Raw genomic sequence first — 23,976 nt, forward strand, 5'->3', positions numbered from 1 at the left:
GGAAGTGAGGGGAGGAGAGAGAGGGAGGCTCGGTGGAGGAGTCAAGCAGAGCAGAGGAGGAGACCCGGATATCCAGATGGCTTCAGAAGTATTTTTGGTATTTTCGAGAGGTTAGAAATATTGGGATAATACTTCGTCATTGTAAATTGGCATTATGTAATTTGGAATTTTATATACATCAATATATTTGGTTAACTATTCAAGTTTAAGAGTCATGCTTTAATGGATACTTGGAAGAAGTGGGTGCTGGGCAGAAGTGTGGAATTCTCGCCATTTACAGAGTCTATGGCGGAGAGGAAACACAGCTGGGATGCAGTGAGAGTCATCCAGAGTAAGACCCATTGGGACATGGTGCAGAGGCCTGACCACTTTATTAATAACCGCTACAACTATGTAATTTAAAGTAACTTTCCAAATTTCACATTGTCAACATTGAATTCAGCTATGATTTTATCTTAACCTAGGATCTGGATTTCTGTAAACACAGCATGAACTCATTGTCAAATAACCAGGAGAAAAGAACCAGACTCTCTGCTCTGACCACCATGGCGTGGAGTCTAGTGACTTACTCTAAAGGAGCACTCAGGTGCTCTAATGTGGAAAGATGCCTCTTAAGAGAGCTGGTGGTTATCAGTAGAATGACATGTGGTTCTCTTGTTTTGTTCATAAATTCGGCAGCAAGGCTAGCTTCTTACAGCATCCATATTAGGTCATGAGGAACTCAGCAAGGCTTTCAAGCTCAGTTCTAAGGAACTCAGCCTAATCCTGCTATTCATTCTTGCTGCCATAGGTCTGAAGTCAAGGAATTAGCTAATATGTCCTGAAAATGTTTTTCTCAGTGTGCTCTTTGTTATTTTTTAATCCTCCTTTCAGACCAGAGGCCGTCTAAGGACATGTGTGTTAACTTCTTTAAGTACCATTTTCCCAGGAAATCACAGTGACTTGTAATTGGAAGTGTCTCTAGTAAATGTAGAACATAGCATTCTTTTCCTACCATATTTGGCCACTTGCATGCCTTTTCCCATTCAAAAAAATATGTAATGTGTTACTCCATGTTTTAGGTACCAAATTAATAGGATAAGACAGTCAACAAAACCTCCAAGATTCCTGTCTTAGGAGTACACATTCACAGACACACACACACACTCAGAGAGAGAGAGACAGACAGACAGAGAGAGACAGAGAAAGGGTGTGAATTGTCCAAGTAAACACCCACAGCCCTGGTGTGAGGGAGCTGAGGGGATCCTGATGGATAGAAACATGGAATTTTAAAAAGTTGATCTTGGATAGCCTGAAGCTGAATTTAGTTTGAAGAATCAGAAAAATGGCATTTGGCTGAGACTGAAAGCATGAGTAGGTGTTTTGATTTTTGTTTGTTTCTGTTGTTGTTCTTGGTTGTCTGCTTTCCTAGAGAAAACGTGTGAAGTGTTTCAGACAGGAAGAACAGAGTAGTTTATTCAAAGATTCCAGAGCCATTTTAAACCTTACAATGGTTATCTGTTTTGCCCCTATGGAATTGTCCTTTGAGAAGCTTCATTGATCTATACAAATATAAGGCATGTACAAGCCAGATAGCAAATAACTTTTTTTCAGGTTTTTAAAAATAAATCTATTCTTTGGCATTGAAATAAACACAGCTTCCTCCATCACATGAAAGAAAAGAGGGATACTCATGGCAATAGTGATTTTAGCCACTGTTGGAAATCTGCCTCCTCTGGAAGGAAATTGCTATGTTCTTTTGTTTATTAGTGTTAATTTAATGATTATTATTAAAGCATTTGCAAATAAAAAGAAATCACATAGTGATTGTTTAAAGTTTTTTCCCAAAAAGCATGAAACACGTGGGCAAGGATCCTAGACATTAGATTGTACATCTTTAAAGATGTCTTAGAAGTTATGAGCAACCAAAACTGATGGACTACATTTCCTACCTGTATTGTCATTACCAATGTCATCTAAAAACACCATTTTCCTTTTGTAACCTAACACTCAGCTTTCTGGAGAGGATTGGAGGGCCTTACCTTTGGAAGGCATTCAAGTCAAAACCTTCATATCTTCAGACCTAAGTTCAAGACAAAACAATGTGAGGTAAAATCATATTAGAATGACCCACGTGTGCTCTTGTGTGTTCATCAGGGTTGGCTTCATAGACAATCTGTGGAGTCGGAGGCTCCCAGCTCTGAGAAGAGCTCCATATTTGCCTTAATATCATGTCTCAGGCTCTTGGCTTCCACACTGATTGATGACTGAATCAGGGAGCACACATTGCCATTTGGCTGGTCTGCTGTTTGGTGTCTTCATTTAATCACAAGGACCATCTGTTCATTTCCTCTGCTGAGGCATCCAGTATTAGAACTTGTGCTTCTGGTCATCCCAGTCATTCTTTCCACACTGGCTTTATAGTTCTTAGAGGAAATGCTTTGTGCAGGCCCAGGCCAGAAAATTCCTAGCTCCTTGACTTTGTGGACAAAAGTATTTCTAGAATCCACTGAACATGATGTACTTTGTTTTCATGTTCCCAACAACTAATGTTGGGCATGAAGGTCTAGTCTCTGAATCTCCTCTACACCTTGTTGTTACACCTATTTGGAGTTGGACGTATTGGTTTAAATCAGTGATTCTCAACCGTCCTAATACTGTGACCCTTTATTTCATTTCCTCATGTTGTGATGACAACCCCAAGGATGAATATTTTTGCTACTTCATAACTTTGCTGTTATGAATTGTAATGTAACTGTGATGCAATGTAATTGTAATCTGGCATACAGGATATCTGACATACAACTCTCAAAGGGGTTGTAGCCCACAGGTTGAGAATGATGTTTTAAATGATGCTGGATAAACTCCTCCTCCTCCTCCTCCTCCTCCTCCTCCTCCTCCTCCTCCTCCTCCTCCTCCTCCTCCTCCTCCATGAAATTGAATTTCACAGTGTCTGAGACTGAGCAACCATGACGCCATGAGCAATGGCAGCCTCCTTCATGGTCTGCGTCACGAGGAAGATCACATTTACATTTTTTACTCGGCCCCAAGCATCATGTAACTGTCGCTGTGTGAACATGAACACACTGCTGATTGAGATTTTATCACGTATTAAGCACTGAACTTGATGGCCTTACATTATTTTATCTAATGCTCTTTGTGACCCTTAAATGAAGTAATTAATAACCCAACTTTACAGATGGAAAAATTGTGGTTTGGAAAGGTTATGTGATGTAACAAGATAGCTAGCAGGGACAGAAACTCAAATTAATAACTGCCTTGCCCAAGTCCCGTGGGCCTTCTGTTCTGCAGCACTGAGGTTTACAGAATACCCAGAGGTCAGGAGAACAGCTGTCAGGTTCTGTCTTAGGAAACTAATGGCTCTGCTGATCCCACATGACCAACAGTGAACAACTTCCTAGAGTACAACCCAGCATAAAGTCGTATTTAAATTGCTATTGCTTTATATAGGAACAAACCCCTAGAGCCAGCATGGTGTTTATGTAAACTATGAAGCTGGACAGGATCTACAATCATCTTAGAAACAAATCTTTGGGCAGGTCCAAGAGACTTGTTTATAGTAGGTTAATTAGAAGGGAAGATAGGTTCTCACTGCTGGCCCAATAAAGGAGAGAATTAAGGGAGCACGAACCCTCACTGCTCTCAGCTTCCTGACTGGGTGCAATGTGACCAGCCAGCCTCCAGCCCCACTGCCATACCTTCTCTGCCATAATGAAATTATCCCCTCAAACCACAAGCCTGACAAACTTTCCCAAAGGACCTACCTCCGGTGCTCTTTGAGATCATTGCTTTGTCCCAATGTTGCCTTCTGTAGAGCAAGCCTGGCTGAGCCTTCCTGGAGGCCTGAAGACACTAACGGGAACCCAGTTTCCATTTTTTTCCCATTTAAAACTATTAATTTATTTTCAGTTCCTTAACCACTGACTGTGCAATAACTTGGGCATCAAATCTGTGGTTATACTACAGGTTCTGCCTGTGACGGTCAGTGTTGATTGAACATGGCATGACCTGGAAGCACCTTGGTGCGAGCCTCCAGGTGCATCAGTAAAGGATCACCTTGAGTTAATTGAGATGGAAAGACCCATTCTGAAAAAGTTAGTGGCACCATTCCCTGGGCTTGTGTCCTGGACTGATTTAAGATGGGAAATCTAGAAGACAATGTTTGGTATTTCCCTCTGATTCCTGACAGGAAAGTTGAGGTGACTGACTGCTTCAGGCTCCTGCTACCATAACCACCTCCCCCTGGTCGACTATACCCTGGAATTATGAGACAAAATAAGTCCTCCCATTCTGAAGTAAGAGTATTTCATTATCAACAGAACAAGTGACTAATATACCACCTTAGAGCTATGCAACTACCACATTTGTGCATGTGTGTGTGTGTGTGTGTGTGTAAGCAGCACCAATGAGACTTCAGAGTTAGGGGTGGTGACACACACCTATAATCCCAACCCATGGGAGGCTGAAGCAGGATGACCATTTGTTTGATAACGGTTACATAGTAAGACTCTGTCTAGAAGGGAAAACAAGGACCAATGAGAGAAAATCCAGTAGTATTTTGAATAACCCACTGTCCCAGGATGCCATGAAGACATTTGTCTTGGTTAGGGTTTTACCGCTATGAATAGACACCTGACTAAAGCAACTCTTAAAAAGGACAACATTTAATTGGGGCTGGATTACAGGTTCAGAGAGGTTCAGACAATTATCATCAAGGCAGGAGCATGGCAGAGTCCAGGCAAGGAATGGTGCAGGAGTTGCTGAGAGTTCTACATCTTCACCTGAAGGCTGCTAAAAGGCTGACTTTAACTTCCACACAGTTAGGAGGGTCTCATTGCCCACACCCACAGTAACACACACTTCTACCAACAAGGCCACACCTCCTAATCATGACACTCCCTGGGCCAAGCATATTCAAACCACCACAGTTGGTTTGCTACTCACATCTAGGATGTTAGCCTAGGAGTAACATGACTTTCTTAGAAATTTGGGTTCATTGGTGTTAAGTTTTGGCACAAAATACAAAGATGAGGAAAAGATCAGGGAGTTATTCTCAGTGGGAAAAAGTAAGTAACTTAAAAGAATTATTTTCAAGGGAAAATATAGATAAATATACAGTATTTACCTATGAAGGCCCCAGTACTGTGTTAGCAGCCTGGAAGAAACACACACACACACACACACACACACACACACACACACACCTACCTCTCTTCCATTTCACAAGTAATTGTGTTTCATTGCCCTAAATTCTTCAGAGGGCTGTACTTGGTGACAGTATTAGTAAGTCAGAAACATTTAAATTAAGACATATTATTAGGCCTTTAGCCCAAAATTGGAAGATAGCTTTAGCCTATTTATTTCTGTGTGCATACTCAAATAAGCCAATTATTTTCCATTCATAAACTGTAGTTAAGTCCTTGCTGAATCTGTGGCCATAAAGCTTGTATACATACACATAAATCGGAAGGCTGCTGGGTTTTGCCCCCTGCCCTCCACGTGTTTGGAAGACGTCTTTATGTATACATATATTACTCTAACGAGAGTCTATCAAGCAGCTGCCTTGCTCTTCCCAAGTATAGAAGATGATTACAATCTATCTTTTGTGCCAAGAACATTCTGGATGGCACAACCTGTGCCTGTCATGGTGCAGAAGAGAGCCAAGTGAGGAAATAAGAGAGTCTCCCTGTGCAGGTTTTGTAGAAACAGCCCTTCCTTTTCTTAGCACATGTTCACAAAAACCCGATTGATGTTCTAACTAGTCTATGTGGCTCGAGAAGTAACTGAGAGATAGCGGATTACTGTAAAATACCTGAAAAAATAAGACATTTTAATTGGCTCACTGGGGTTAAGTGATAGCTTTCAGTAGATCTTTTCTCATTAATGAACAAGTCAAGTAACAGGATGGACTTAGTTCCATAGCGGGGCCTCAGGCTTCTGGATCCCTGTTGGAACACCCCAAGAAAAGGTGTTCATCTTTGCTTCTCTCTAATCTGCACAGTCCCAAACTCAGTCTTTTCATTGTCTTCCCAAGGCATATAGTAAGGCTTTGCTGCTGATGAGCTGCACTGGAGAAATTAGTAGCTAAGAGTCTAACTGAGACAGCACTAGTCAAATGGCAGGCACCATACTAAAAGAGGTCCAAACACTGCTAAGTCCCAGCCTGGGAAGTGAATCCACAGGGAGTATTCAACGGGTAAGGAACATTATACCCATGGCGAGATGTGTGGTGTGTGGATTCCTATGCAGCAGGCCATGAATGTCCAATTTGGAAGGCAGAAGTTGGCATCAGAATCCAGGCACAAGAAACTGACTGGCATGAATTCCAGATCAGCATGGTCACCAGGCAACAAGGCTGGAAATCTATCTCAACAGCAAGATAGACGGCCAGTTACTAGGAATCTGGAATACATGAGTCTAAAGGGGATCAGCTTCCTCTCTCAAAACATTAGTGATTGCATACTCTGCTCTACTTTTAATGCAGCATGGCTAAGAAAGACATAAATCTAGTCCCACACATGCAAATAATAGTCAACCCTTAAAAACCTTCATATATATATATATATACTATTCACATGCACTCTCACCATGCACACCACATATACCACACACACACACATCCAAACACATGCACTCAGAAATGTAACATTGAACTTACTGTCTTTCCCTGGTTAGCTAATTATATGAATCAAACATTTAACTGGTATACATGAGAACTTTCAGAAGGACAAAGAAATGTAACCTCTATTTCAATAACTACTCATTATAGAAGCAACTCCCATCTAGAAAGCCGTTTTCTTTCTCTGCTGAGATGTGCATGCCATCGTATATTCTTTATTTACATTTCAAGTGATTTCCCCTTTCTTGGTCCCCCCCAAAAAAGCTATCTTCCCTCCCCCTGTTCCCTAATCATCCCTCTCCTGCTTCCCTGTCCTGGTATTCCTCCACACTGTGCCTCTTCTCTCCTCCCTTTGATGTCTAACAAGACCATCCTCTGCTGCCTATGTGTCTGGAGGCATGAGTAACACCATGTGTACTCTTTAGTTGATGGTTTTGTCCCTGGGAGCTCTGGGGTACTGGGTGGCTCATATCATTGTTCCTCCTATGGCATTACAAACCCCTTCAGCTCCTTGGGTCCTTTCTCTAGATCCTCCATTGGGGACCCTGTGCTCAGTTCAATTGCTATCTGAGAGTGTACCCCTGTGTATCTGTCATGCACTAGCAGAGCCTCCCAGGTGACAGCTATACCAGCTCCAGTTAGCACGTACTTGTGGGCATTGATAATAGTGTCTGGGTTTTGTAACTGTATATGGGATGGATCACTAGGTGGGATAGTCTTTAGATGGTCTTTCCCTCAGACTCTGCTCCATACTTTGTCTCTGTATCTCCTCCTGTGGGTATTTTGTTGTATAGTTTTGATACAGGACTTACGTCATCCATCCTCCTGGTTGTCAAAATAAGATAGATCTGTCGAAACTTAGCCCAGTGATATAAAAAATATCCAGATCCTGAGGAGCATGATTGGACACTTCATGTCACCTGAAACCCACTGACAGGATTCAAATATAAACATGAAAAGCAAAGGGGCAGGAATAGAATGAAAGGAAAGATGTTCATTGTGAATCTGTAAAAGCTGTCACCATAGCTGTCCCCTATAACACAAGTTCAATCTTTTCCTTGCATATTCTTGTTTCCAAACTGATAGAACATTTGCTAGATTTTCTTTTTCATCCAGCATCTTCCCCCCTCAACAGATGCAATCCCCACAGTTTATAGATTGTGAACAATGTGATTAAAATAATCCTTTTCTTTAAAAATCTACCCAAACTTTGCATTTTACAGCAAACACATCTTGAACATTGGGCCTACAAGAATAATAAAACATTTCTTTTTTATATCTGAGTATTTTACATCTGTAATCCAAAAGGAAAAAAAACTAGGTGTGCTTGGTTAAGGATGAATGTGGCCCTGGCAGCTAAAAATAAAATACTATATACAAATTATTAGCATTAATTTAGCACCATTATCATTTCAGTGGCCACTTTGTCATTGGTGACAACTGCTGAGAGGAGAGGTGAGTGCCCACAAGGACTGTGGCAGAACCTGTTGCTGAGAAGATCAACGCCTCCTCCCCACTTTGGGGCACTAAACTGCCCAAGTATGTAAGTTAATTGTGGCTCACAAAACTCACCACCTTTAATTGGAGAATCACTACCAAAAACAAACAAACAACAATAACAACCACACCCTATGATAACCTATAAAGAGAAAAGTTTTCTTTCAGCTCACAGTTTTGGGGTTTCCAGTTCATAGTTAGATGGGCCCATTGCTTTGGGCCTCTGGTGGCTGTGACAGAGGAGAAGGGTATGGAACATGGGTAGAATAAACTGTATACTTCATTGCCCGAAAGCAATCAAGGGATAGCAGGTCAGTACCCTTTAAGAACACACCTCTCTCACTAGCCCCAGCCCAAGGTTCCACCACCTCCCAATAGCACCACAGAGGATAAGGCCTTTGGCACATGGGAATATGGCGTGGGGCATCAGAACCCAAACCACAGAGGTCCTCTATAATGTGTAAGTACAGCTGGAGACAGAATTTTAGTCATAATACATGCTAGCGTTCTGCATCTCTTTCTTTCATACTGTACTAATGGAACTAAGACTCTGATTCCTAAGCCCAAGTCATGAGCAATACCTAAAAACCTAGTTCAGGCTCATCCTCAAACCTTCAGAACCAGGACATTGGGGGATACAATCCATCCACCGGTTTCTCAAGTGATTCTGATGAATTATTCACCTTGGAAGCACCGTCTGTCTGCATTCGCTGGATGCCGTCCTAGTCTGCATCCGTCCCCAGATGCCTGAGGAGCAGGGAGGTAGGAAGCTGCCACAGCCAAAGTACCTTCTACAAAACAGAAAAGTTTATTTCCTTGATATAACTAGTTCCCAAGTCCTCTGCTTTGTTTCATAGCTAATCAAAATTGTCCTGGTCACCCAACGTATTTGGTGTCTGCTGGTGCATAAGAAATTCTGAAAACTTAGAAGAAAAAAATAATAATCTCATGTCACTCCTGAGTGTTAGGAGTCTGGGAAGCTTATCTGAGTAGTTCAGGCTCTGGGTCTGGTCAAAATGTCAATGGGGGCACATCACTGCTTCTGGCATATTCTATTGGCCAAAGAGACTAACCCTGGTTCAGGGTGGGTGAAGCCAAGGTGTGGGGAACCACCGGGGGCCCTATGGGGCTGGCTGTTGTGCTGAGAGGAAATCTCACGATATTTTCAACGGTTTTCCCCACCGCCACATATAACCCATCATTAGACTCCCCTATTGCGAATCCAGTGTTTCCGAGGGAAGCTGCCCTGACCACCCTCTGTCCCACTCTTTTCTCCATTACTGAGCTTCTTCAGATACTCCGTCCCACAGCTGGGTAACAAAGCCACAAATCAGACCCACTCAAAACACTCTCCACATGTCTCTGTTAAAAGCCAAATGGAAACCCCTCTCTATGGCATCCAAGTCCCCCAGGCCCCAAGTGCCCTTCACCATCCAAGACTGTGCCTTCCACCACAGCTCCTGGTGGCATACCCCACCCCCAGAGGACTTCAGACTCTGTTACTCTTAGGACTCCTTTCAGATCTCCTGTTCGTCTTTCTGTTCTAATGCCCAAACCAAACGCTGTTTCTTTCTAAGCACTTCAGTCAGAATATTTTGTTCTTTTTCCAATACAGAATCAGTGGCAATTGTAGTTAGCTGTTTCAGATATAATTTTTCACAATCAGAGTCTGATCTCACCAGGTGATGGGTTTTAATCTTTATAATGTAATACAATGTAATACCAGAGCTCATCGAAGCATATAGTAACAGCAAGCCTTTTCACACCAAGGAAACGATTCACCCTATTCTCAAAGGCATAAAATAAAGAACTAGGAAGAACTGCAACTGTCTCTTTAAGACACCCCTCCTACCGAGCCTCCAGTTGGAAAAATTGCCTCTTGTGCCATTGTTCTCCATGATGTTTTCATTTGAAAGGCTTTCCTAAGGGCAGATGATGATCTTTTTATGCAATGTAGAATACAGGGTGTGCTCGGATATGCAAGTCCTATGGAGGGAAAATGTCAAGTAGGCTGAGGGAAGCCTCACAGGTTATCATGAGAAGAGTGCCCTGGGGGTTTTATCTGGGGATTAGCCTCGGAGGTAAACAACTGGCTATTTGGATAAATTGATGGGGGACATGGTTAAAGCAAGTGTTTGCCTTGTAGTGGCAGACAGAGTTTCTAGAGGACAGGGAAGAAAAGGCATACAGTTTGATTGTATAAGAGCAAAGGGCTCACCTGATGCTCAGGTAGAGACTTTGTGCCTGTGAATCTAGACAGATGTGCAGAAGTCAGCAAGAGAGACATCTGGGAGCTGTAACTTTACACAACGTTGTACTAGCATTGATGTGGTGTTAGAAGACGACCCACTCTGAGGCAGGGCCACAGGGACTCTCAGGAAATTACATTGACCTTTTTGATTCTTATACCAGCTGACTAAAGGGAAAAGCTATTAAACTGTCAGGCCGGAGTTCCGAGTGGTTTATTTTTATGAATTAGCATGATTCATCTTTCCAGGGAAAGGATCTGAATGAGAATCATTCCCACTGCTTCTCGGGAGCTTCTGAAGGATCAGACACTGGACGGAGACTTAGAGCCAAAATGACTCACAGTGGAGATCAGACTGGACATCTAAACGCCAAGCACATATTCCTGCTAGCTCATTCACCAAAACAGCATGCAGTTTTCCTAAATCCACTTGGTCTTTCTGGCAAATATTGAAAATGTCACTTTATTGGTGAGTTTAGTGATTTATATATACAGAATATGGTCACAGGTGAAAGAAAAATCTAACCAAACCTGGGTGGCTGGCATCCCTTGTGGTGGCCTGACACAGGGACACGGTTTGTGGAATTAAAGAGTGGCATTCTTATGTGGGAATGTTACATTCGAGTACTGACTGAGAAATAGCCAGTGGAATATAATATAATCATAGAGAGCTTTGGTAGTACTTGGACACTCTTAAAAGGGGCAAGTATTTCCTAGGCCACAGACATTGACACTGTTAATTCTATCGTTTATACTGTCCTCTGGCTTCTGTCCTCAAAGACAACAACTAGGAGTGTTGGAATGAGTAAATCCCAGAGAGCGGCTGATATGATCACTGTGCTGTTCTAGAAGAGACGCAGCACACAGGCCAGCGTGCTTCGGCTTACTCGGTGCTCTCCGCCGGAGTTCTTAAGACAACGCAGGCATTCCTAAGAAACCCTTCAGGCCCCCAGCCTCCGTGCCACGTCCCCTGACTGCACGCCCAGCCCTTTGCCCGGCTGTCACCCACCCTCCGAGTCACTGACCTCTGGCCACACACAGGCAGATCCTCAGGGTACCTGCAACAGCCCAGAGTCTCCCTTTCCAGCCCTAGGAACAGAGTTTGGGCACCGTCTCACAGCCGAGTCACGCTCCTCCTCAGCTGGGCTCCCAGAGTCCTGTCCCACGAGGGCGGGAGCCCCCATCAGTCTGTACAATATGCAAAGGCCTTTGCTGAAAGCATTTACAGCCTGCATCGCAGCTCTCAAGCACCCTCCGCTCCTCATAGGCTCTATCTAGCCTTGGAACTAAACATCAACACCCGGCCACAAATTGTCTCAGCATCTGTTTGGAGAGAACCCAGCTTAAGCTAGAAGCCGTTCTTACATCCAGTCCATTTCCGCCATCCTACATGCTCTGCCATGAGCCAGGACATTCTTCAGCCATCCGTGGCACTTCCACGCCCCAAGCATCTCACCTACCCCTTTTCTACCATGGAAGTCACTTTCCAAGGGGTGCCTCTTCTTCAAGTGTGGTTTTATTTCAGGTGCAACTATCCTATGCTTTCATGGAAATAACTTCCCGCCACCCAGAGGACTCCTGTCCACAAGAACACAGCCGCGGATCTGTGTATCTGACCTACATTCGCTTTTCTCCGCCGTCATGACGTCACTCTTCTCTGCTCGGTTCTCAACCCCACCGACATCCAGCCTTCAGCGCCAACCCTAGCTCAGATTTAAAACCCAGCGATTGGCTGATAATTGTTGGAGAATGAAAGACCTTTGCCATCCAAATCTCGAGCCACCTTCCTGACAACAAAAGTCCCCGTTTTCTGATGACCTTAAGTTCAAAAAGCACATGAAGTAAGCCAGGGTCATTGTCATGACCAAGGTCATTTGGGGGTTGTATGGTAAATCTTTCTAAGGCTTACCTTGCAATCATGCCACATCTGAAAACTGGTGTAGGGAAAATACCTACCACTCCAGCGCTGCGCTTTCCCTGGTGGGAGCGTCAGACGGCTAATGGGCAGTAATCAGAAAACGATTTCAAGTTGAAATCAGTGGCAGTATTTCATTATAGCTGCTTAAAGGTTTGGTCATGAAACAGAAGGAGATTGATTTCTAAAATGCGGAGGCAATGCACTCTGTTTACTTCTATTTTCAGAACATTTTGTTTCAGACATTTTTAGTGTTGGTAAATTATGCTAATTGAGACAACCAAAAAATAGTATATTTGGAACTGAGGGAACATACCTCACTAATGGATAATTATTTCTTAAGCAAGTTTAAAATTAGACTTATGTCTTTTAATATTAAGTTTATTTAGAAGGAAAAAAACCCTCAAGGCCAAGCTGAGTAGAGAGAGGAAAACGCACTATCTGCTGGTGCTCGGCAGGCCTGAAGGATTCTGGGAGCATCGGCCAGATCCGTCAGCCGGGATCAGGACCTGCACTTCGAGCAGCTAGTGCATTCTGCTGAATGTAACTTCACAGATCACTTGAACCTGATAACCCTGGGACACTGATGGATCGTGACAAATTTAGACCGCTTCCACGCCATGTCTGAACTTGAGCAGAACAACAGGTCTGCTGAAACCACCAAAATCCTCGAACCTGCCTTCTCCTGACTGAGGGGAGCTCTGCGTCCCTGCCAGTTACAGCTGCAGAGTGACTTCATGCCTCTGCCATCCACAACCCCAAATGGCAGAGTCCGCTTCCTCACAGGGCCCAGTGCAGAGGGGGGCTCCACTTCCCTGAGCTGTCCCACAAGTCACCTAGCACAAACCCATATCCTAACCCACGCTAAAACTACTTAGCTGAGCCACCAACGCTTGCCCACAGGATGTGTGCCTCACAGCACCAAATCACTCAGTTCTGTCCCGCTAAACCACGGATGTGTTTTTCTGACTGGAAGCCATAGACAGGTGTCAAGAGATAAAAATGTAAACTCTAGAGAGCTATGTAGAAATAAATAGGAATATATACATATCTATCTATCTATATAGTAGTAAATTATTATATATATAGTAGTAAATTATTATATATATATAGAATATATGTGTGTTATACATATATTGCAGTAAAGTATACATTTTATATCTAACATATGTATGTGCATATATATCACAGTAAATTATTATATATGTATACATATATATCAGTAAATTATTTGATAAAGACTATTGCCCTATTTATCTTTATATAACTCTCTAAAGTTTGTATATATATAATATATATATATACATGTATGTATATATGCACATATGTATACCATATGAAATTATTGGCTTGGCATTATGGCAAAGGTGTGGAACTATATACATACATATGTACATATTTACATATATGTATACAGTGTGTATATATATAAATATACATATATTTCCACACCTTTGCTGTAATGCCAAGTCAGTAATTTCACACTGTAGTAAGCATTTTTGGGTGATATGAGTCAAGAACCAAGCCCTTTCTGTAGTTCAAGTGGAAATGATAACTGACCAAAAATTAGGATTCACAGAAAGTTAGACATAGAAGGAACCAGAAGCTGGCTTTTCATGTAGCAGCTCTCAAAAGTGCCACTGGAAATTGCTCTGGGATGTGTAGGCTCAGGAGGTCCCTCAAGCTAAAGCTTCAACACTAAGCTCGGGGACAGAAGAAACTCAGCAGGTAAGATGCTTTACCAGGATATTGAAGATCCCAGCGTTCTTGCATAGGTCTTTATCTACGTAGCTTGTGCACTCATCCCTAGTAGGGAATTAAATCGTATCTGACTTACTTTCACTACACATGGACATTTTTAGTGAAGCAGGGGATCGAACCCAGGGCGGCATGCACGCCAGGTTCATCAGCAACATTTGTATCTGCTCTGACTTCCACCTAACAAAAGCTGTACCAACTGCACCTGCAGTGGGGTGGAAAGAGGACACACAGACAGAGACACAGATGAGATAGAGAGAGATGAGAGAGGGAGAGACATGGGTAGCCAATTAGCTCTGGCCTTTTGCAGAGTCCAGGAGCCCAGCCCATGGAATGAGGCAGCTCAGGTTCCTAATGGGTCTTCCCACATCAGCTGACCTAATCTGGAAAAACAACACCCTTGTAAATGACTCTAAATCCTGCAGAGCAGACACTCAGTGCAGACAACTTCACTAGACAAGTGCTCTGAGTGGCAGTGAGCTGTATTCCTAGTCTTCTTTTACCTACCTTTAAAGACACTGTCTCTACACATGCAGGCTTGAGTCTTAATTTTTACCTAGAAAGTTTCAGAATTATGTGCAACATTCTTACGCAACATATTTTAAGAAGATAGATACTAATAGCAAACCTGATTTATGCAATTATTATATAAAAGCATTGTATCTGAACACATGGTTTAAGTATTAACATGTTTATAGCTCTAGTAAAGAGGTTAGTAATTCAGACTTCACTTTATAAATGCTTCTTTTTTATTTCCTTGGATTCGTCCATGCTATCCAGGCAAGGGGAGATGGGGGTGGGGACAAAAGTCAACTAAGAAACAATTTGCACTCAAATATGTTCACAATGAACAATTGAACATGGTAATTCCGATAACTGTAATCAGTCTCCCATAACGTTATCGTAACACAAGTCGGATTATGAATGAGACCAATCTTGGAGACCACATCGGAGTGGCAATTTTGAAATCAGTGAAATTTCCTCCCAGTCTGAAAAGTGGTCTGAATGGAGACATAAATAACCACAGGAGGAACTATGCACAGACCCCAAGGATGCCGGAGAATTTGGCACAGAACATTGCTGCACTTGCTAAGTGGAGAACAGCTGACCAAGTACCAAAGCTCTCATCCTACAGAACCTGCTGAGAGAGCTTGACTACCATATTGGAATGGGGTCATCTAAACCACAGGAATTTGCTCTTCATGGGTTTGGAGGCTAGATGATAAAAGATCAAGAGAAGGATGGTTGGGTTTATGCTGGGTTTCTAAGCAAGGACTCTATCCCTTGCTTATAGTCACTGTTGTCGGGTTTTCATGTATCCTGGGGCTAAGAGGCAAACCCCAAGACAGGCTCCCTTCACCATGACCTTATTAAACCCAGCTGTCTCCAAATATTATTACCTTTGTGGCTAGGACATAAGCATATGAACTAAGAGGTAACAATCTTCCTATCTTAGCATATAGCCAAATGACAATGACGACTTTGAAATGGTAAATAAAATAATAAAGCCGATTCTTATGAACAGCAGTCTAGCTTAAACAGGTAGAATGGATCCAAAAATCGAGTTGATTTCTGCTTCAGAGTCTCAACATAGAGGAATCAAATTTCAAAACAACCTACAGCATTGTTAACACCCATCATGTATCTGTGGAGACAAAACTACTACTGACAGAATGTTTTCTTGTGTGTTTTCTAGCATAATAGATGTTATGATTAGTTCTTTATAAATTCTTTGGTAAGTCTCTTACAAGCAAAATGTCTGGTTTGGGTAGCTTGAATATGCTGACAGTTTAGCATGCACTTGGCCAGTGTGCTCATGATAAACTCGTAGCAATGCGGTCTTTCCGCTCACATTCTGATACAGGTACCTCTTTCCCTACAACCCTTCCACCCAGGTTTATCATTCACTTCTATCTAGACTAGTCAGTGGGGAATACTCACATGTTGTTGTTGTAAACTGTATTTCTTAATCCCTGCTCAGACTGAAAATAGTTTGTATTAGTTACATATATCTATGCAACATAAATTGTATTCAAAATATAAAATATGGGGCTGGAGAGATGGCTCAGCCGTTAGAGCACTGACTGCTCTTCCGAAGGTCCTGAGTTCAAATCCCAGCAATCACATGGTGGCTCATAACCATCCGTAACAAGATCTGACTCCTTCTTCTGGAGTGTCTGAAGACAGCTACAGTGTACTTATATATAATAAATAAATAAATAAATCTTAAATATTAAAAAATAAATTATGCATACCTATTATTATGCATTTTTATTCATTAGCCACTCTATTTAAATGTATTTATTTAAACACACATTTTTTCATTCTTTGCATGCATTATTATATTTGTTTTGAATGGTTTTTGAGCAATTGTTTCCCTCTTTGAATCCGGACGTTGGTATTTTAGAAGCATGCCGGAATTCAAAAGCTTAGTCTCCAGTTACAGTTGCTTTCTTATGTCAGCATAACTTCACATAACACATTTCGGTTTATTAAGTCATCTGTGAGAAAGTCTGTGTGGTGTCATCCTCAAAGTAGAATGTGACTCTTAGTTTCAACCCTTTGAATCTATTTTAATAAATCTAAAGGTATCTTATGCAAATAGTAAAGCGGGACAGATGGTTCCCATAGAAACGGGCACTAATATTATTAAGAAGGAGAGAGCTAGGCAAGAACTGGCCCCCTTGGGTCCCTCATTGGAAGCCTGTGCCTTGATTAAGCCCTGGAATGGCGCTATACTTGATGCTGGTGGGCACTAAGAGGGAAAGGCCAGTATAAACTGCAGAGCCTCACTAATTTGCAGGGGTTGTTTTAAATCAAAATTAAAAGTAAAGCCACCCTATCCTGACTTCCTAAGAAGAGTTGTTTATTCACACTCTAAAACTAAAATAGCAGCGAAAACACAGGGAGGGAAGAGGTATGTTTTCATTTTCAACTTTGAGATATTACCTTAAAGCAAACTTTTCCATGGAGTCAGTTTTCACATTCCTTTGCATTATCAAATGGAAAAGGCTCCTTGAGAGAATAACCTTTAAAAAAAATGTACACAAAAGCCCTGAGGCCCCCTTTTTTTTTAAGAGAATATTAATATAATTGTATGGCACAGTCTGTTGGAGTTTATAATTGCAATTTGGAAGCAGGTTTCCTGTCCTAAAGAGCATCTGGTTGGGTCTAAATGACCCGAAAAAGGGGCTCTCACATGTGTCACCTATGTCTGCAAATAAAGTCTCTGATTCAGATTTCAACTCAAATTCCCCCCGTACGGCAGCTGCTGTTTCTGTGTTTTCTAGAACGCCGGAGTCGTGTATGACACATCTCGGCTTTCTGATGACTGTGTCTCGATGCATTTGCTCTTCTCTGGTAAGGAGAAGGAAAGTCACCCCTCTTCTGCTAAGGGCGTGGGCTCGCACCTGAATGATCGTGAATATGAAAATCCTTCTTATGCTTGCAACAGTGCAATAATTATCCCTTCACCTAAGCAGGCTAAGCTCTGCATTTCCTCCTCTCATCGTAGCCACTGTGCTGCTGCAGTACCCTTTATTTTACAGACCAGGAAGATAAGATTGAGGGTCTGGCTGAAGTCTCTTGACAGCAGTGGAGTCGGAACTCAAACCCTGATCCTGAGCTCTGAGTGCCAGGAGGCCTTCTCTGGGGGACACTAGCAATCAGCATTATAAATCCTTGGATCAGTGGGTCAGTGGGTAAGAGCACTGACTTCTCATCCAGAGGACTTGGGTTCAATTCCCAGCACCCACATTGTAGCTCACAACTGTCTGTGACTCCCAGGTCTAACACCCTTACACAGACATATATACAGGCAAAAGTGTGTGTGTGTGTGTGTGTGTGTGTGTGTGTGTTTAAAAACCAAAAAATAAAAGCTTGGCTTTGAAGCAGGGGCAGAAGACAGGAACCTGTCACATGTACGACCAATGACATCATTCTCAAGCAGGAAAAAAATGGCAAAGAATGTTCTAGAACCAGTGTGTGCCATTTCCTGCCAAAGTGCGACTTTCGTTGGTCTGCACTCAGTCTGTGGAGACAGTGGTGTCATGTCAGTGAGCTCATGCTGTCCAAGGTCCCAGTAGATCAAGCCTCTGGGCCTCACCGCATTTCAGTCTCATTTGTGTGCATTGTGATAAAAATTACCATTCTTTTTTACCATGTCTCTTTCCAGCAGGAAGGGAAACAATATGAAGGAATGTCTGAAGATACTTCTGCCTTCAGGCCTTAAGGCAACTAAAGGAGTGCGACCCTAGCTGGAGGTTGCCTGAGTTCAGACACTGATGCAACTGAGTGGGGAGCAGGGAGGAAGGGGGAAGGAGCCAGGAAGGAGGGGAGGAGCAGGAAGGGGAAGGAGGGGGGAGAAGGGGAAGGAGGAGGGGTGCTGGTTCAACTGGAGGTTAGCATACAGGAATACAAATCGACCCATTCTTATCTCCTTGTATAAAGCTCAAGTCGAAGTGGATCAAGGACCTCCACATAAAACCAGACACACTGAATCTAATAGAAGAGAAAGTGGGGAAGAGCCTAGAACTCATGGACACAGGATTTCCTGAACACCAATGGCTTATGCTCTAAGATCAAAAACAGACAAATGGAACCTCATGAAATTGCAAAACTTCTATAAGGCAAAGGACACTGTCAATAGGACAAAACAGCAATCAACAGATTGGGGGAAAAATCCTAGATCCAATAAAGGGCTAATATCCAATATATATAAAGAACTCAAGAAGTTAGACTCCAGAGAACCAAATAACCCTATTTAAAAAATCTGGTATAGAGCTAAACAGAGAGTTCTCAACTGAGGAAACTCAAATGGCTGAGAAGCACCTAAAGAAATGTTCTATGTCCTTAGTCATCAGGGAAACTCAAATCAAAACAACCCTGAGATTCCACCTCACACCAGTCAGAATGGCCGAATTAAAAATTCAGGTGGCAGCAGATGCTAGCAAGGATGTGGAGAAAGAGGAACACTCTTCCACTGTTGGTGGGATTGCAAGCTGATACAAGCACTTTGGAAATCAGTCTGGTGGTTCCTCAGAAAACTGGACCTGAAGACCTATCTATACCACTCCTGGGAACATACCCAAAAGATGCTCCAACATATAACAAGGACATGCTCTACTATGTTCACAGAGGCCTTATTTATAATAGCCAGCAGCTGGAAGGAACCGAGATGTCCTTCAGCAGAGGAATGGATACAGAAAATGTGCAACAATTACATACTGGGCCACGAAGAAAAGGTGAAAGAATAAGAATTCAAAATAGACAAGGATGCCTCCGGAGCAAGCGTGGCACAGCCACACCTGTTGTGCCCAGAAGAGGTCGTGTGTAGGTGCTGAACCTCCGGCCTGAGGAACCCGCTTCCTCCCGGGCTCCCCAACTGCCATGGTTTCCTGCCCTGCCTTCCCGTAAGTTTTCTTCCCATTCAAGCTTGGAGCATGCTCTGATTAGTGCCATGCCCGTCCTGAGCTGGAATGGAATCTAAGCTTAGGGTTATCCGGGACTTTTCAAAGGCTTTGGTAGCGAAGTCACAACCAGAAACTCTCAAAAGAAACTCTAGAGCAATCCAATTAGCAAATGCCTTTTCCTGGTTGGCACGAGAGTCGGGAGAGTCAGGGACCCGGCAGTGTTTGTCGAGCGCTCCTTGGAGAAGGCATGAGCTCACCGACGTGGGCATTTCCTTCTGCTTGACAGGTTCAGCAGATCGTTACAGGAAGGAAAAGAAGGATGACTCACCCAACATAATGAAAGCATCCTTGAATGCTTGAAGGTGCGGCACCCCCGGGTTCAGTCCATATTCACCAAGAAAATGTTCACAGCCATTAGTTTCCCTGAGCCAATGAATCTGCTGGGACGGGGATGAGCTGACCGACTACCCAGAACATCTCTCTGGGCTCTGCATTTGTAGTCTTGTGAGTTAATAATTTCCTTCGCACATTTGGCAGTGGGCCAGGCATTCTGCTCAGATAGCAGATATCCAGTGACAACCCAGCCCTGACTTTTGACCCCTAAGTAGCTCACAGCCTTCTGAGGAAAAGGAAAGTAAAAGGGGTGTGATGAGTGCAGACCTTGTAGGAATGATAGACAGGGACCGCAACAAATGCTTACCTCTCCTGGGTAGCGAAAAGGTCTCGGCCCTAGTGAAGGCTCCACAGTTAAATGTCAATTGACAGTGATGTAGAGAGACACTAGAAGGCTGTAAACAGGCACCGAGTTAAAGAACATTAATTAATTCCATTCCTTCAACAAACACTAGATGAGTGCCTACTATGTGTGCTGTGGACAAGAATGTAACAAGGTAGGGAGGGAGGAGCATGGCAGGGGTGGGAGATGAGTTGGGGAGGGGCATGGCGGGGGTGGGAGATGAGTTGGGGAGGGGCGTGGCGGGGGTGGAGATGAGTTGGGGAGGGGCGTGGCGGGGGTGGAGATGAGTTGGGGAGGGGCATGGCGGGGGTGGAGATGAGTTGGGGAGGGGCATGGCGGGGGTGGAGATGAGTTGGGGAGGGGCGTGGCGGGGGTGGAGATGAGTTGGGGAGGGGCATGGCGGGGGTGGAGATGAGTTGGGGAGGGGCGTGGCGGGGGTGGAGATGAGTTGGGGAGGGGCATGGCGGGGGTGGGAGATGAGGTGGGGAGGGGCATGGTAGGGGTGGGAGATGAGGTGGGGAGGGGCATGGCGGGGGTGGAGATGAGGTGGGGAGGGGCATGGCAGGGGTGGGAGATGACAATGCCATTAGCCATAGCAGAGAATGAACATCGTACTCAGTTGAGCGTACACCTGTGTGCTCTAGCGTGATGTATAGAGATATAGATGATGTAGCGCTAGACCCAGCTTTTGAGATGGCCTCTTCCTGGATCGACATGTGAGGCTTAACACCGTAGCATGGCATTGACTTCGCTTGACTCCAGATGGATCCAGTTACAACAATCTTTTTAAAAACCTTTCTGCATTCAGGTTTGATCTTTCGGAGAATGATCGAGAAAAGGCAGAGATCCTCCCCCCAGCCCACCCCACCCCCTCCATGGCAGGCTTAACAATAGTATGCACCAAAGGTATGGCTCTGAATACGGCTTCTAGGTGAAGAATGAAATCTCCTGGTGCCTCCTGGCGTAATACCTGCCTAGCTGCTATTAGACCTCAGGAGGCAGAAGCATGGGCAGTAATTATGCTTTGGCATTTGCATAAAGATAATGGAAGCTGAATAGGAAAGAAGTAAATCAGATGTAAACTAATACGTTCTTCACAGAAAATGAGAGGAACACACAAAGACTACAGCAGAAGAAATAAAAGCAGTAATCCACACGTCTGTGTATTTAAACCCTGTGTTTAGAAGCATCTTATCATGGTGAACTACATCACCTGCCAGCTGTTCTCAACAGGGGATGGCGCCCACTCGGTCCCCTGATATTTAATATGTGCTTGTCTTTTGCTCCCTGCTGGCTCTGCATTTCCAAGTTGCGATGCCGTTTAAAGCTACATGTGGTGGTACATACCTGTAATCTCATCACTGAAAAGCCTGAGACAGGAGGATTGTGACTTTGAGGCCAACCTGGACTACATCATGAAACCCTTCTTAATTATTATTTTTTAATTAAAGAAAATAAAAGCATACAATGTTGAGAAAAGTATAGGGAAGAAACTGGTGCTCTAATCGTCGAAGCGTGTGGGGCCTTGTGTGTGTGAAATTCAGTGCCTTTCAGGGCAATGTAAATTGTGTTGATTTAAACCAAGGAAGGAATGTCCTAAATCAAAGAATGCCCAGGTTTCCTAGTCATTAAATTCAAGACCTGGCCATGAGACAGGAAGGGACAATTGGGAAGCAAGAGAAACATGCAGAGTAGTGCTTGTGGCCACACAGGGTCTAGTCCTGATAATCCACTTGTTGGCTTCACTATTGCAGTGACAAACGTCAAAAGAAACTTGGGAACTAAAGGGTTTGCTTAACACATGCCAGGTCACACCCCGTCACTAAGGGACGCTGTCCAGGCAGGTGCTGAGGTAAAGGGAGCCACAGGCAGAGCCTGAGAAAGGACCGAGGAATGAGGATTACTGTCAAGCTCTCGGTGGCTCAGTTGGCTTCCATTTTTATGCAACCAAAGGTCATGAGGTGACACTAGCCACACTGGGCTGAGCTCTCCATATCAATCACTAATCAAGGAAATACCCCAACAAACTTGCCTACAGTCCAATCTGATAGAGACATTTGCTAAAAGAAGGCTTACTCTTTCTCAAATGACTTTAGCTTGTGTCAAGTTGACAAAAACCTAACCTACATATCATACCAGACCATCGACAAGAGAACCAGGTTCTCAATGCACAACGTGCTAAGGCCAACTGGCAGGCATGCTGCTTTACAGTGGGAACCAATTCGATTAATTCATTATATTCTTTTCCATGGAATACACTTGTCTGAATAGGTAATTTTAACCGGGGAAATGAGTAAAGGTCAGGAAAAATAAAGCAATATTTGTTGCTCTCTTACATATAGCATCTGACATTTATTTCATAAACTCTCCCATAAATATAGAAACGGCAATATGAAATAAGTCCTTAATAAACTGAGCAAGTAGCAGACTTATAGATGGCCATCAAAATTGGCTCCTCTTTAATCATCTACAGAAAAGAAAAATGAATCACAGCAGATGCATGGCTAAACTGTAGTTTTCAGATGATTTGGCAGGTTATAGCCATGTGACTGAGTTCTTACTAATGCATTGTGGGAGAAATAAGAACCAGAGAGTTAGAATGCCCTGCCCAGGGCCTGTGCCCCTTCCAACTGGCTAAAATCTAATTATAGCTGTAACCTAGTCTTGACAGGAAACTCAGCATCCCAGAGAGGAAGGAGATTCGACATGATGATACTCAAGCTTTTCTACTGCATATGGGCTAACACTGCCCAAACCTGGAAGATTCTCCTCAGAATAACTCCCGAGAAACAAATTAAATTCATGTGTCCTAAATTTTGGGGGTTCCATTAGAAAAGCTTTATATATTTTGTAAATACTAAAATGTTCAATTAAAAAAATCACAGGTAGTTTACCATCCAAGTACTAATCAGGCCCAACCCTGCTGAACTTCCACATTAAGGTGCATTTTGTACTCACTTATAAGTGGATATTGGTCATAAAGTACAGGATAGCTGGGCTACAATCCATAGACCTAAAGAAACTAAGCAACAAGGAGGACCCAAGGGAGGACTCTTGAATCTTGCTGAGAAGAGGAACTAGATGAGACATTGGGGCAGATGAGGGGAGGAGAGTGGGTGGGATAGGGGGTGGGGAAGGGAACAAGAGGGGTCAGGTTGGGGAAATTGGGGCGAAAGAACACTGAGAAAGACAACTGGAATGAAGGAGGGAATTATAGGACAATAGAAACTCCCAGGAATCTATGACCCCAGCTAAGCCTCCTAGCAGTGGAGGATATGGAACCTGAAACAGCCATCTCCTGTAACCAGGCAAAACTTCCACTAGAAAGATTCCGACACCAACACAGCCACAGAGCCTTAGACCTACGACCTGTCCTGCCTACAAGATGTGCAGGGGTAAAAGATGGAACAGAAATTGAGGGAATGGCCAACCAGTGACTGACCCAGCTTGAGACCCACACCGTGAGAGGGAACCCATGCCCTCCCTGACTATTAATGATATTCTGCTATAATTGCAGACAGGAGTCTAGCATAATTGTCATCAGAAAGGCTTCACCCAACAACCAATAAAAACAGATGCAGAGACCAACAGCCAAACATTAGGCAGAACCTAGGTAATCCTGTGGAAGAGGAGAAGAGAGGGAGGAAGAATTGTAGAAACCAGAGAGGTTAAAGACACCACAAGAAAACTTATAAAATCAACTAACCTGAGCCCAAAAGAACCCACAGAGACTGAATTGCTAACCAGAGAGCATGCATGGGCTAGACCTAGGCCCTTTACACATATGTAACA

The sequence above is a fragment of the Apodemus sylvaticus genome, chromosome 23 (assembly GCF_947179515.1).
Source record: "Apodemus sylvaticus chromosome 23, mApoSyl1.1, whole genome shotgun sequence".
NCBI lineage: Eukaryota > Metazoa > Chordata > Mammalia > Rodentia > Muridae > Apodemus > Apodemus sylvaticus.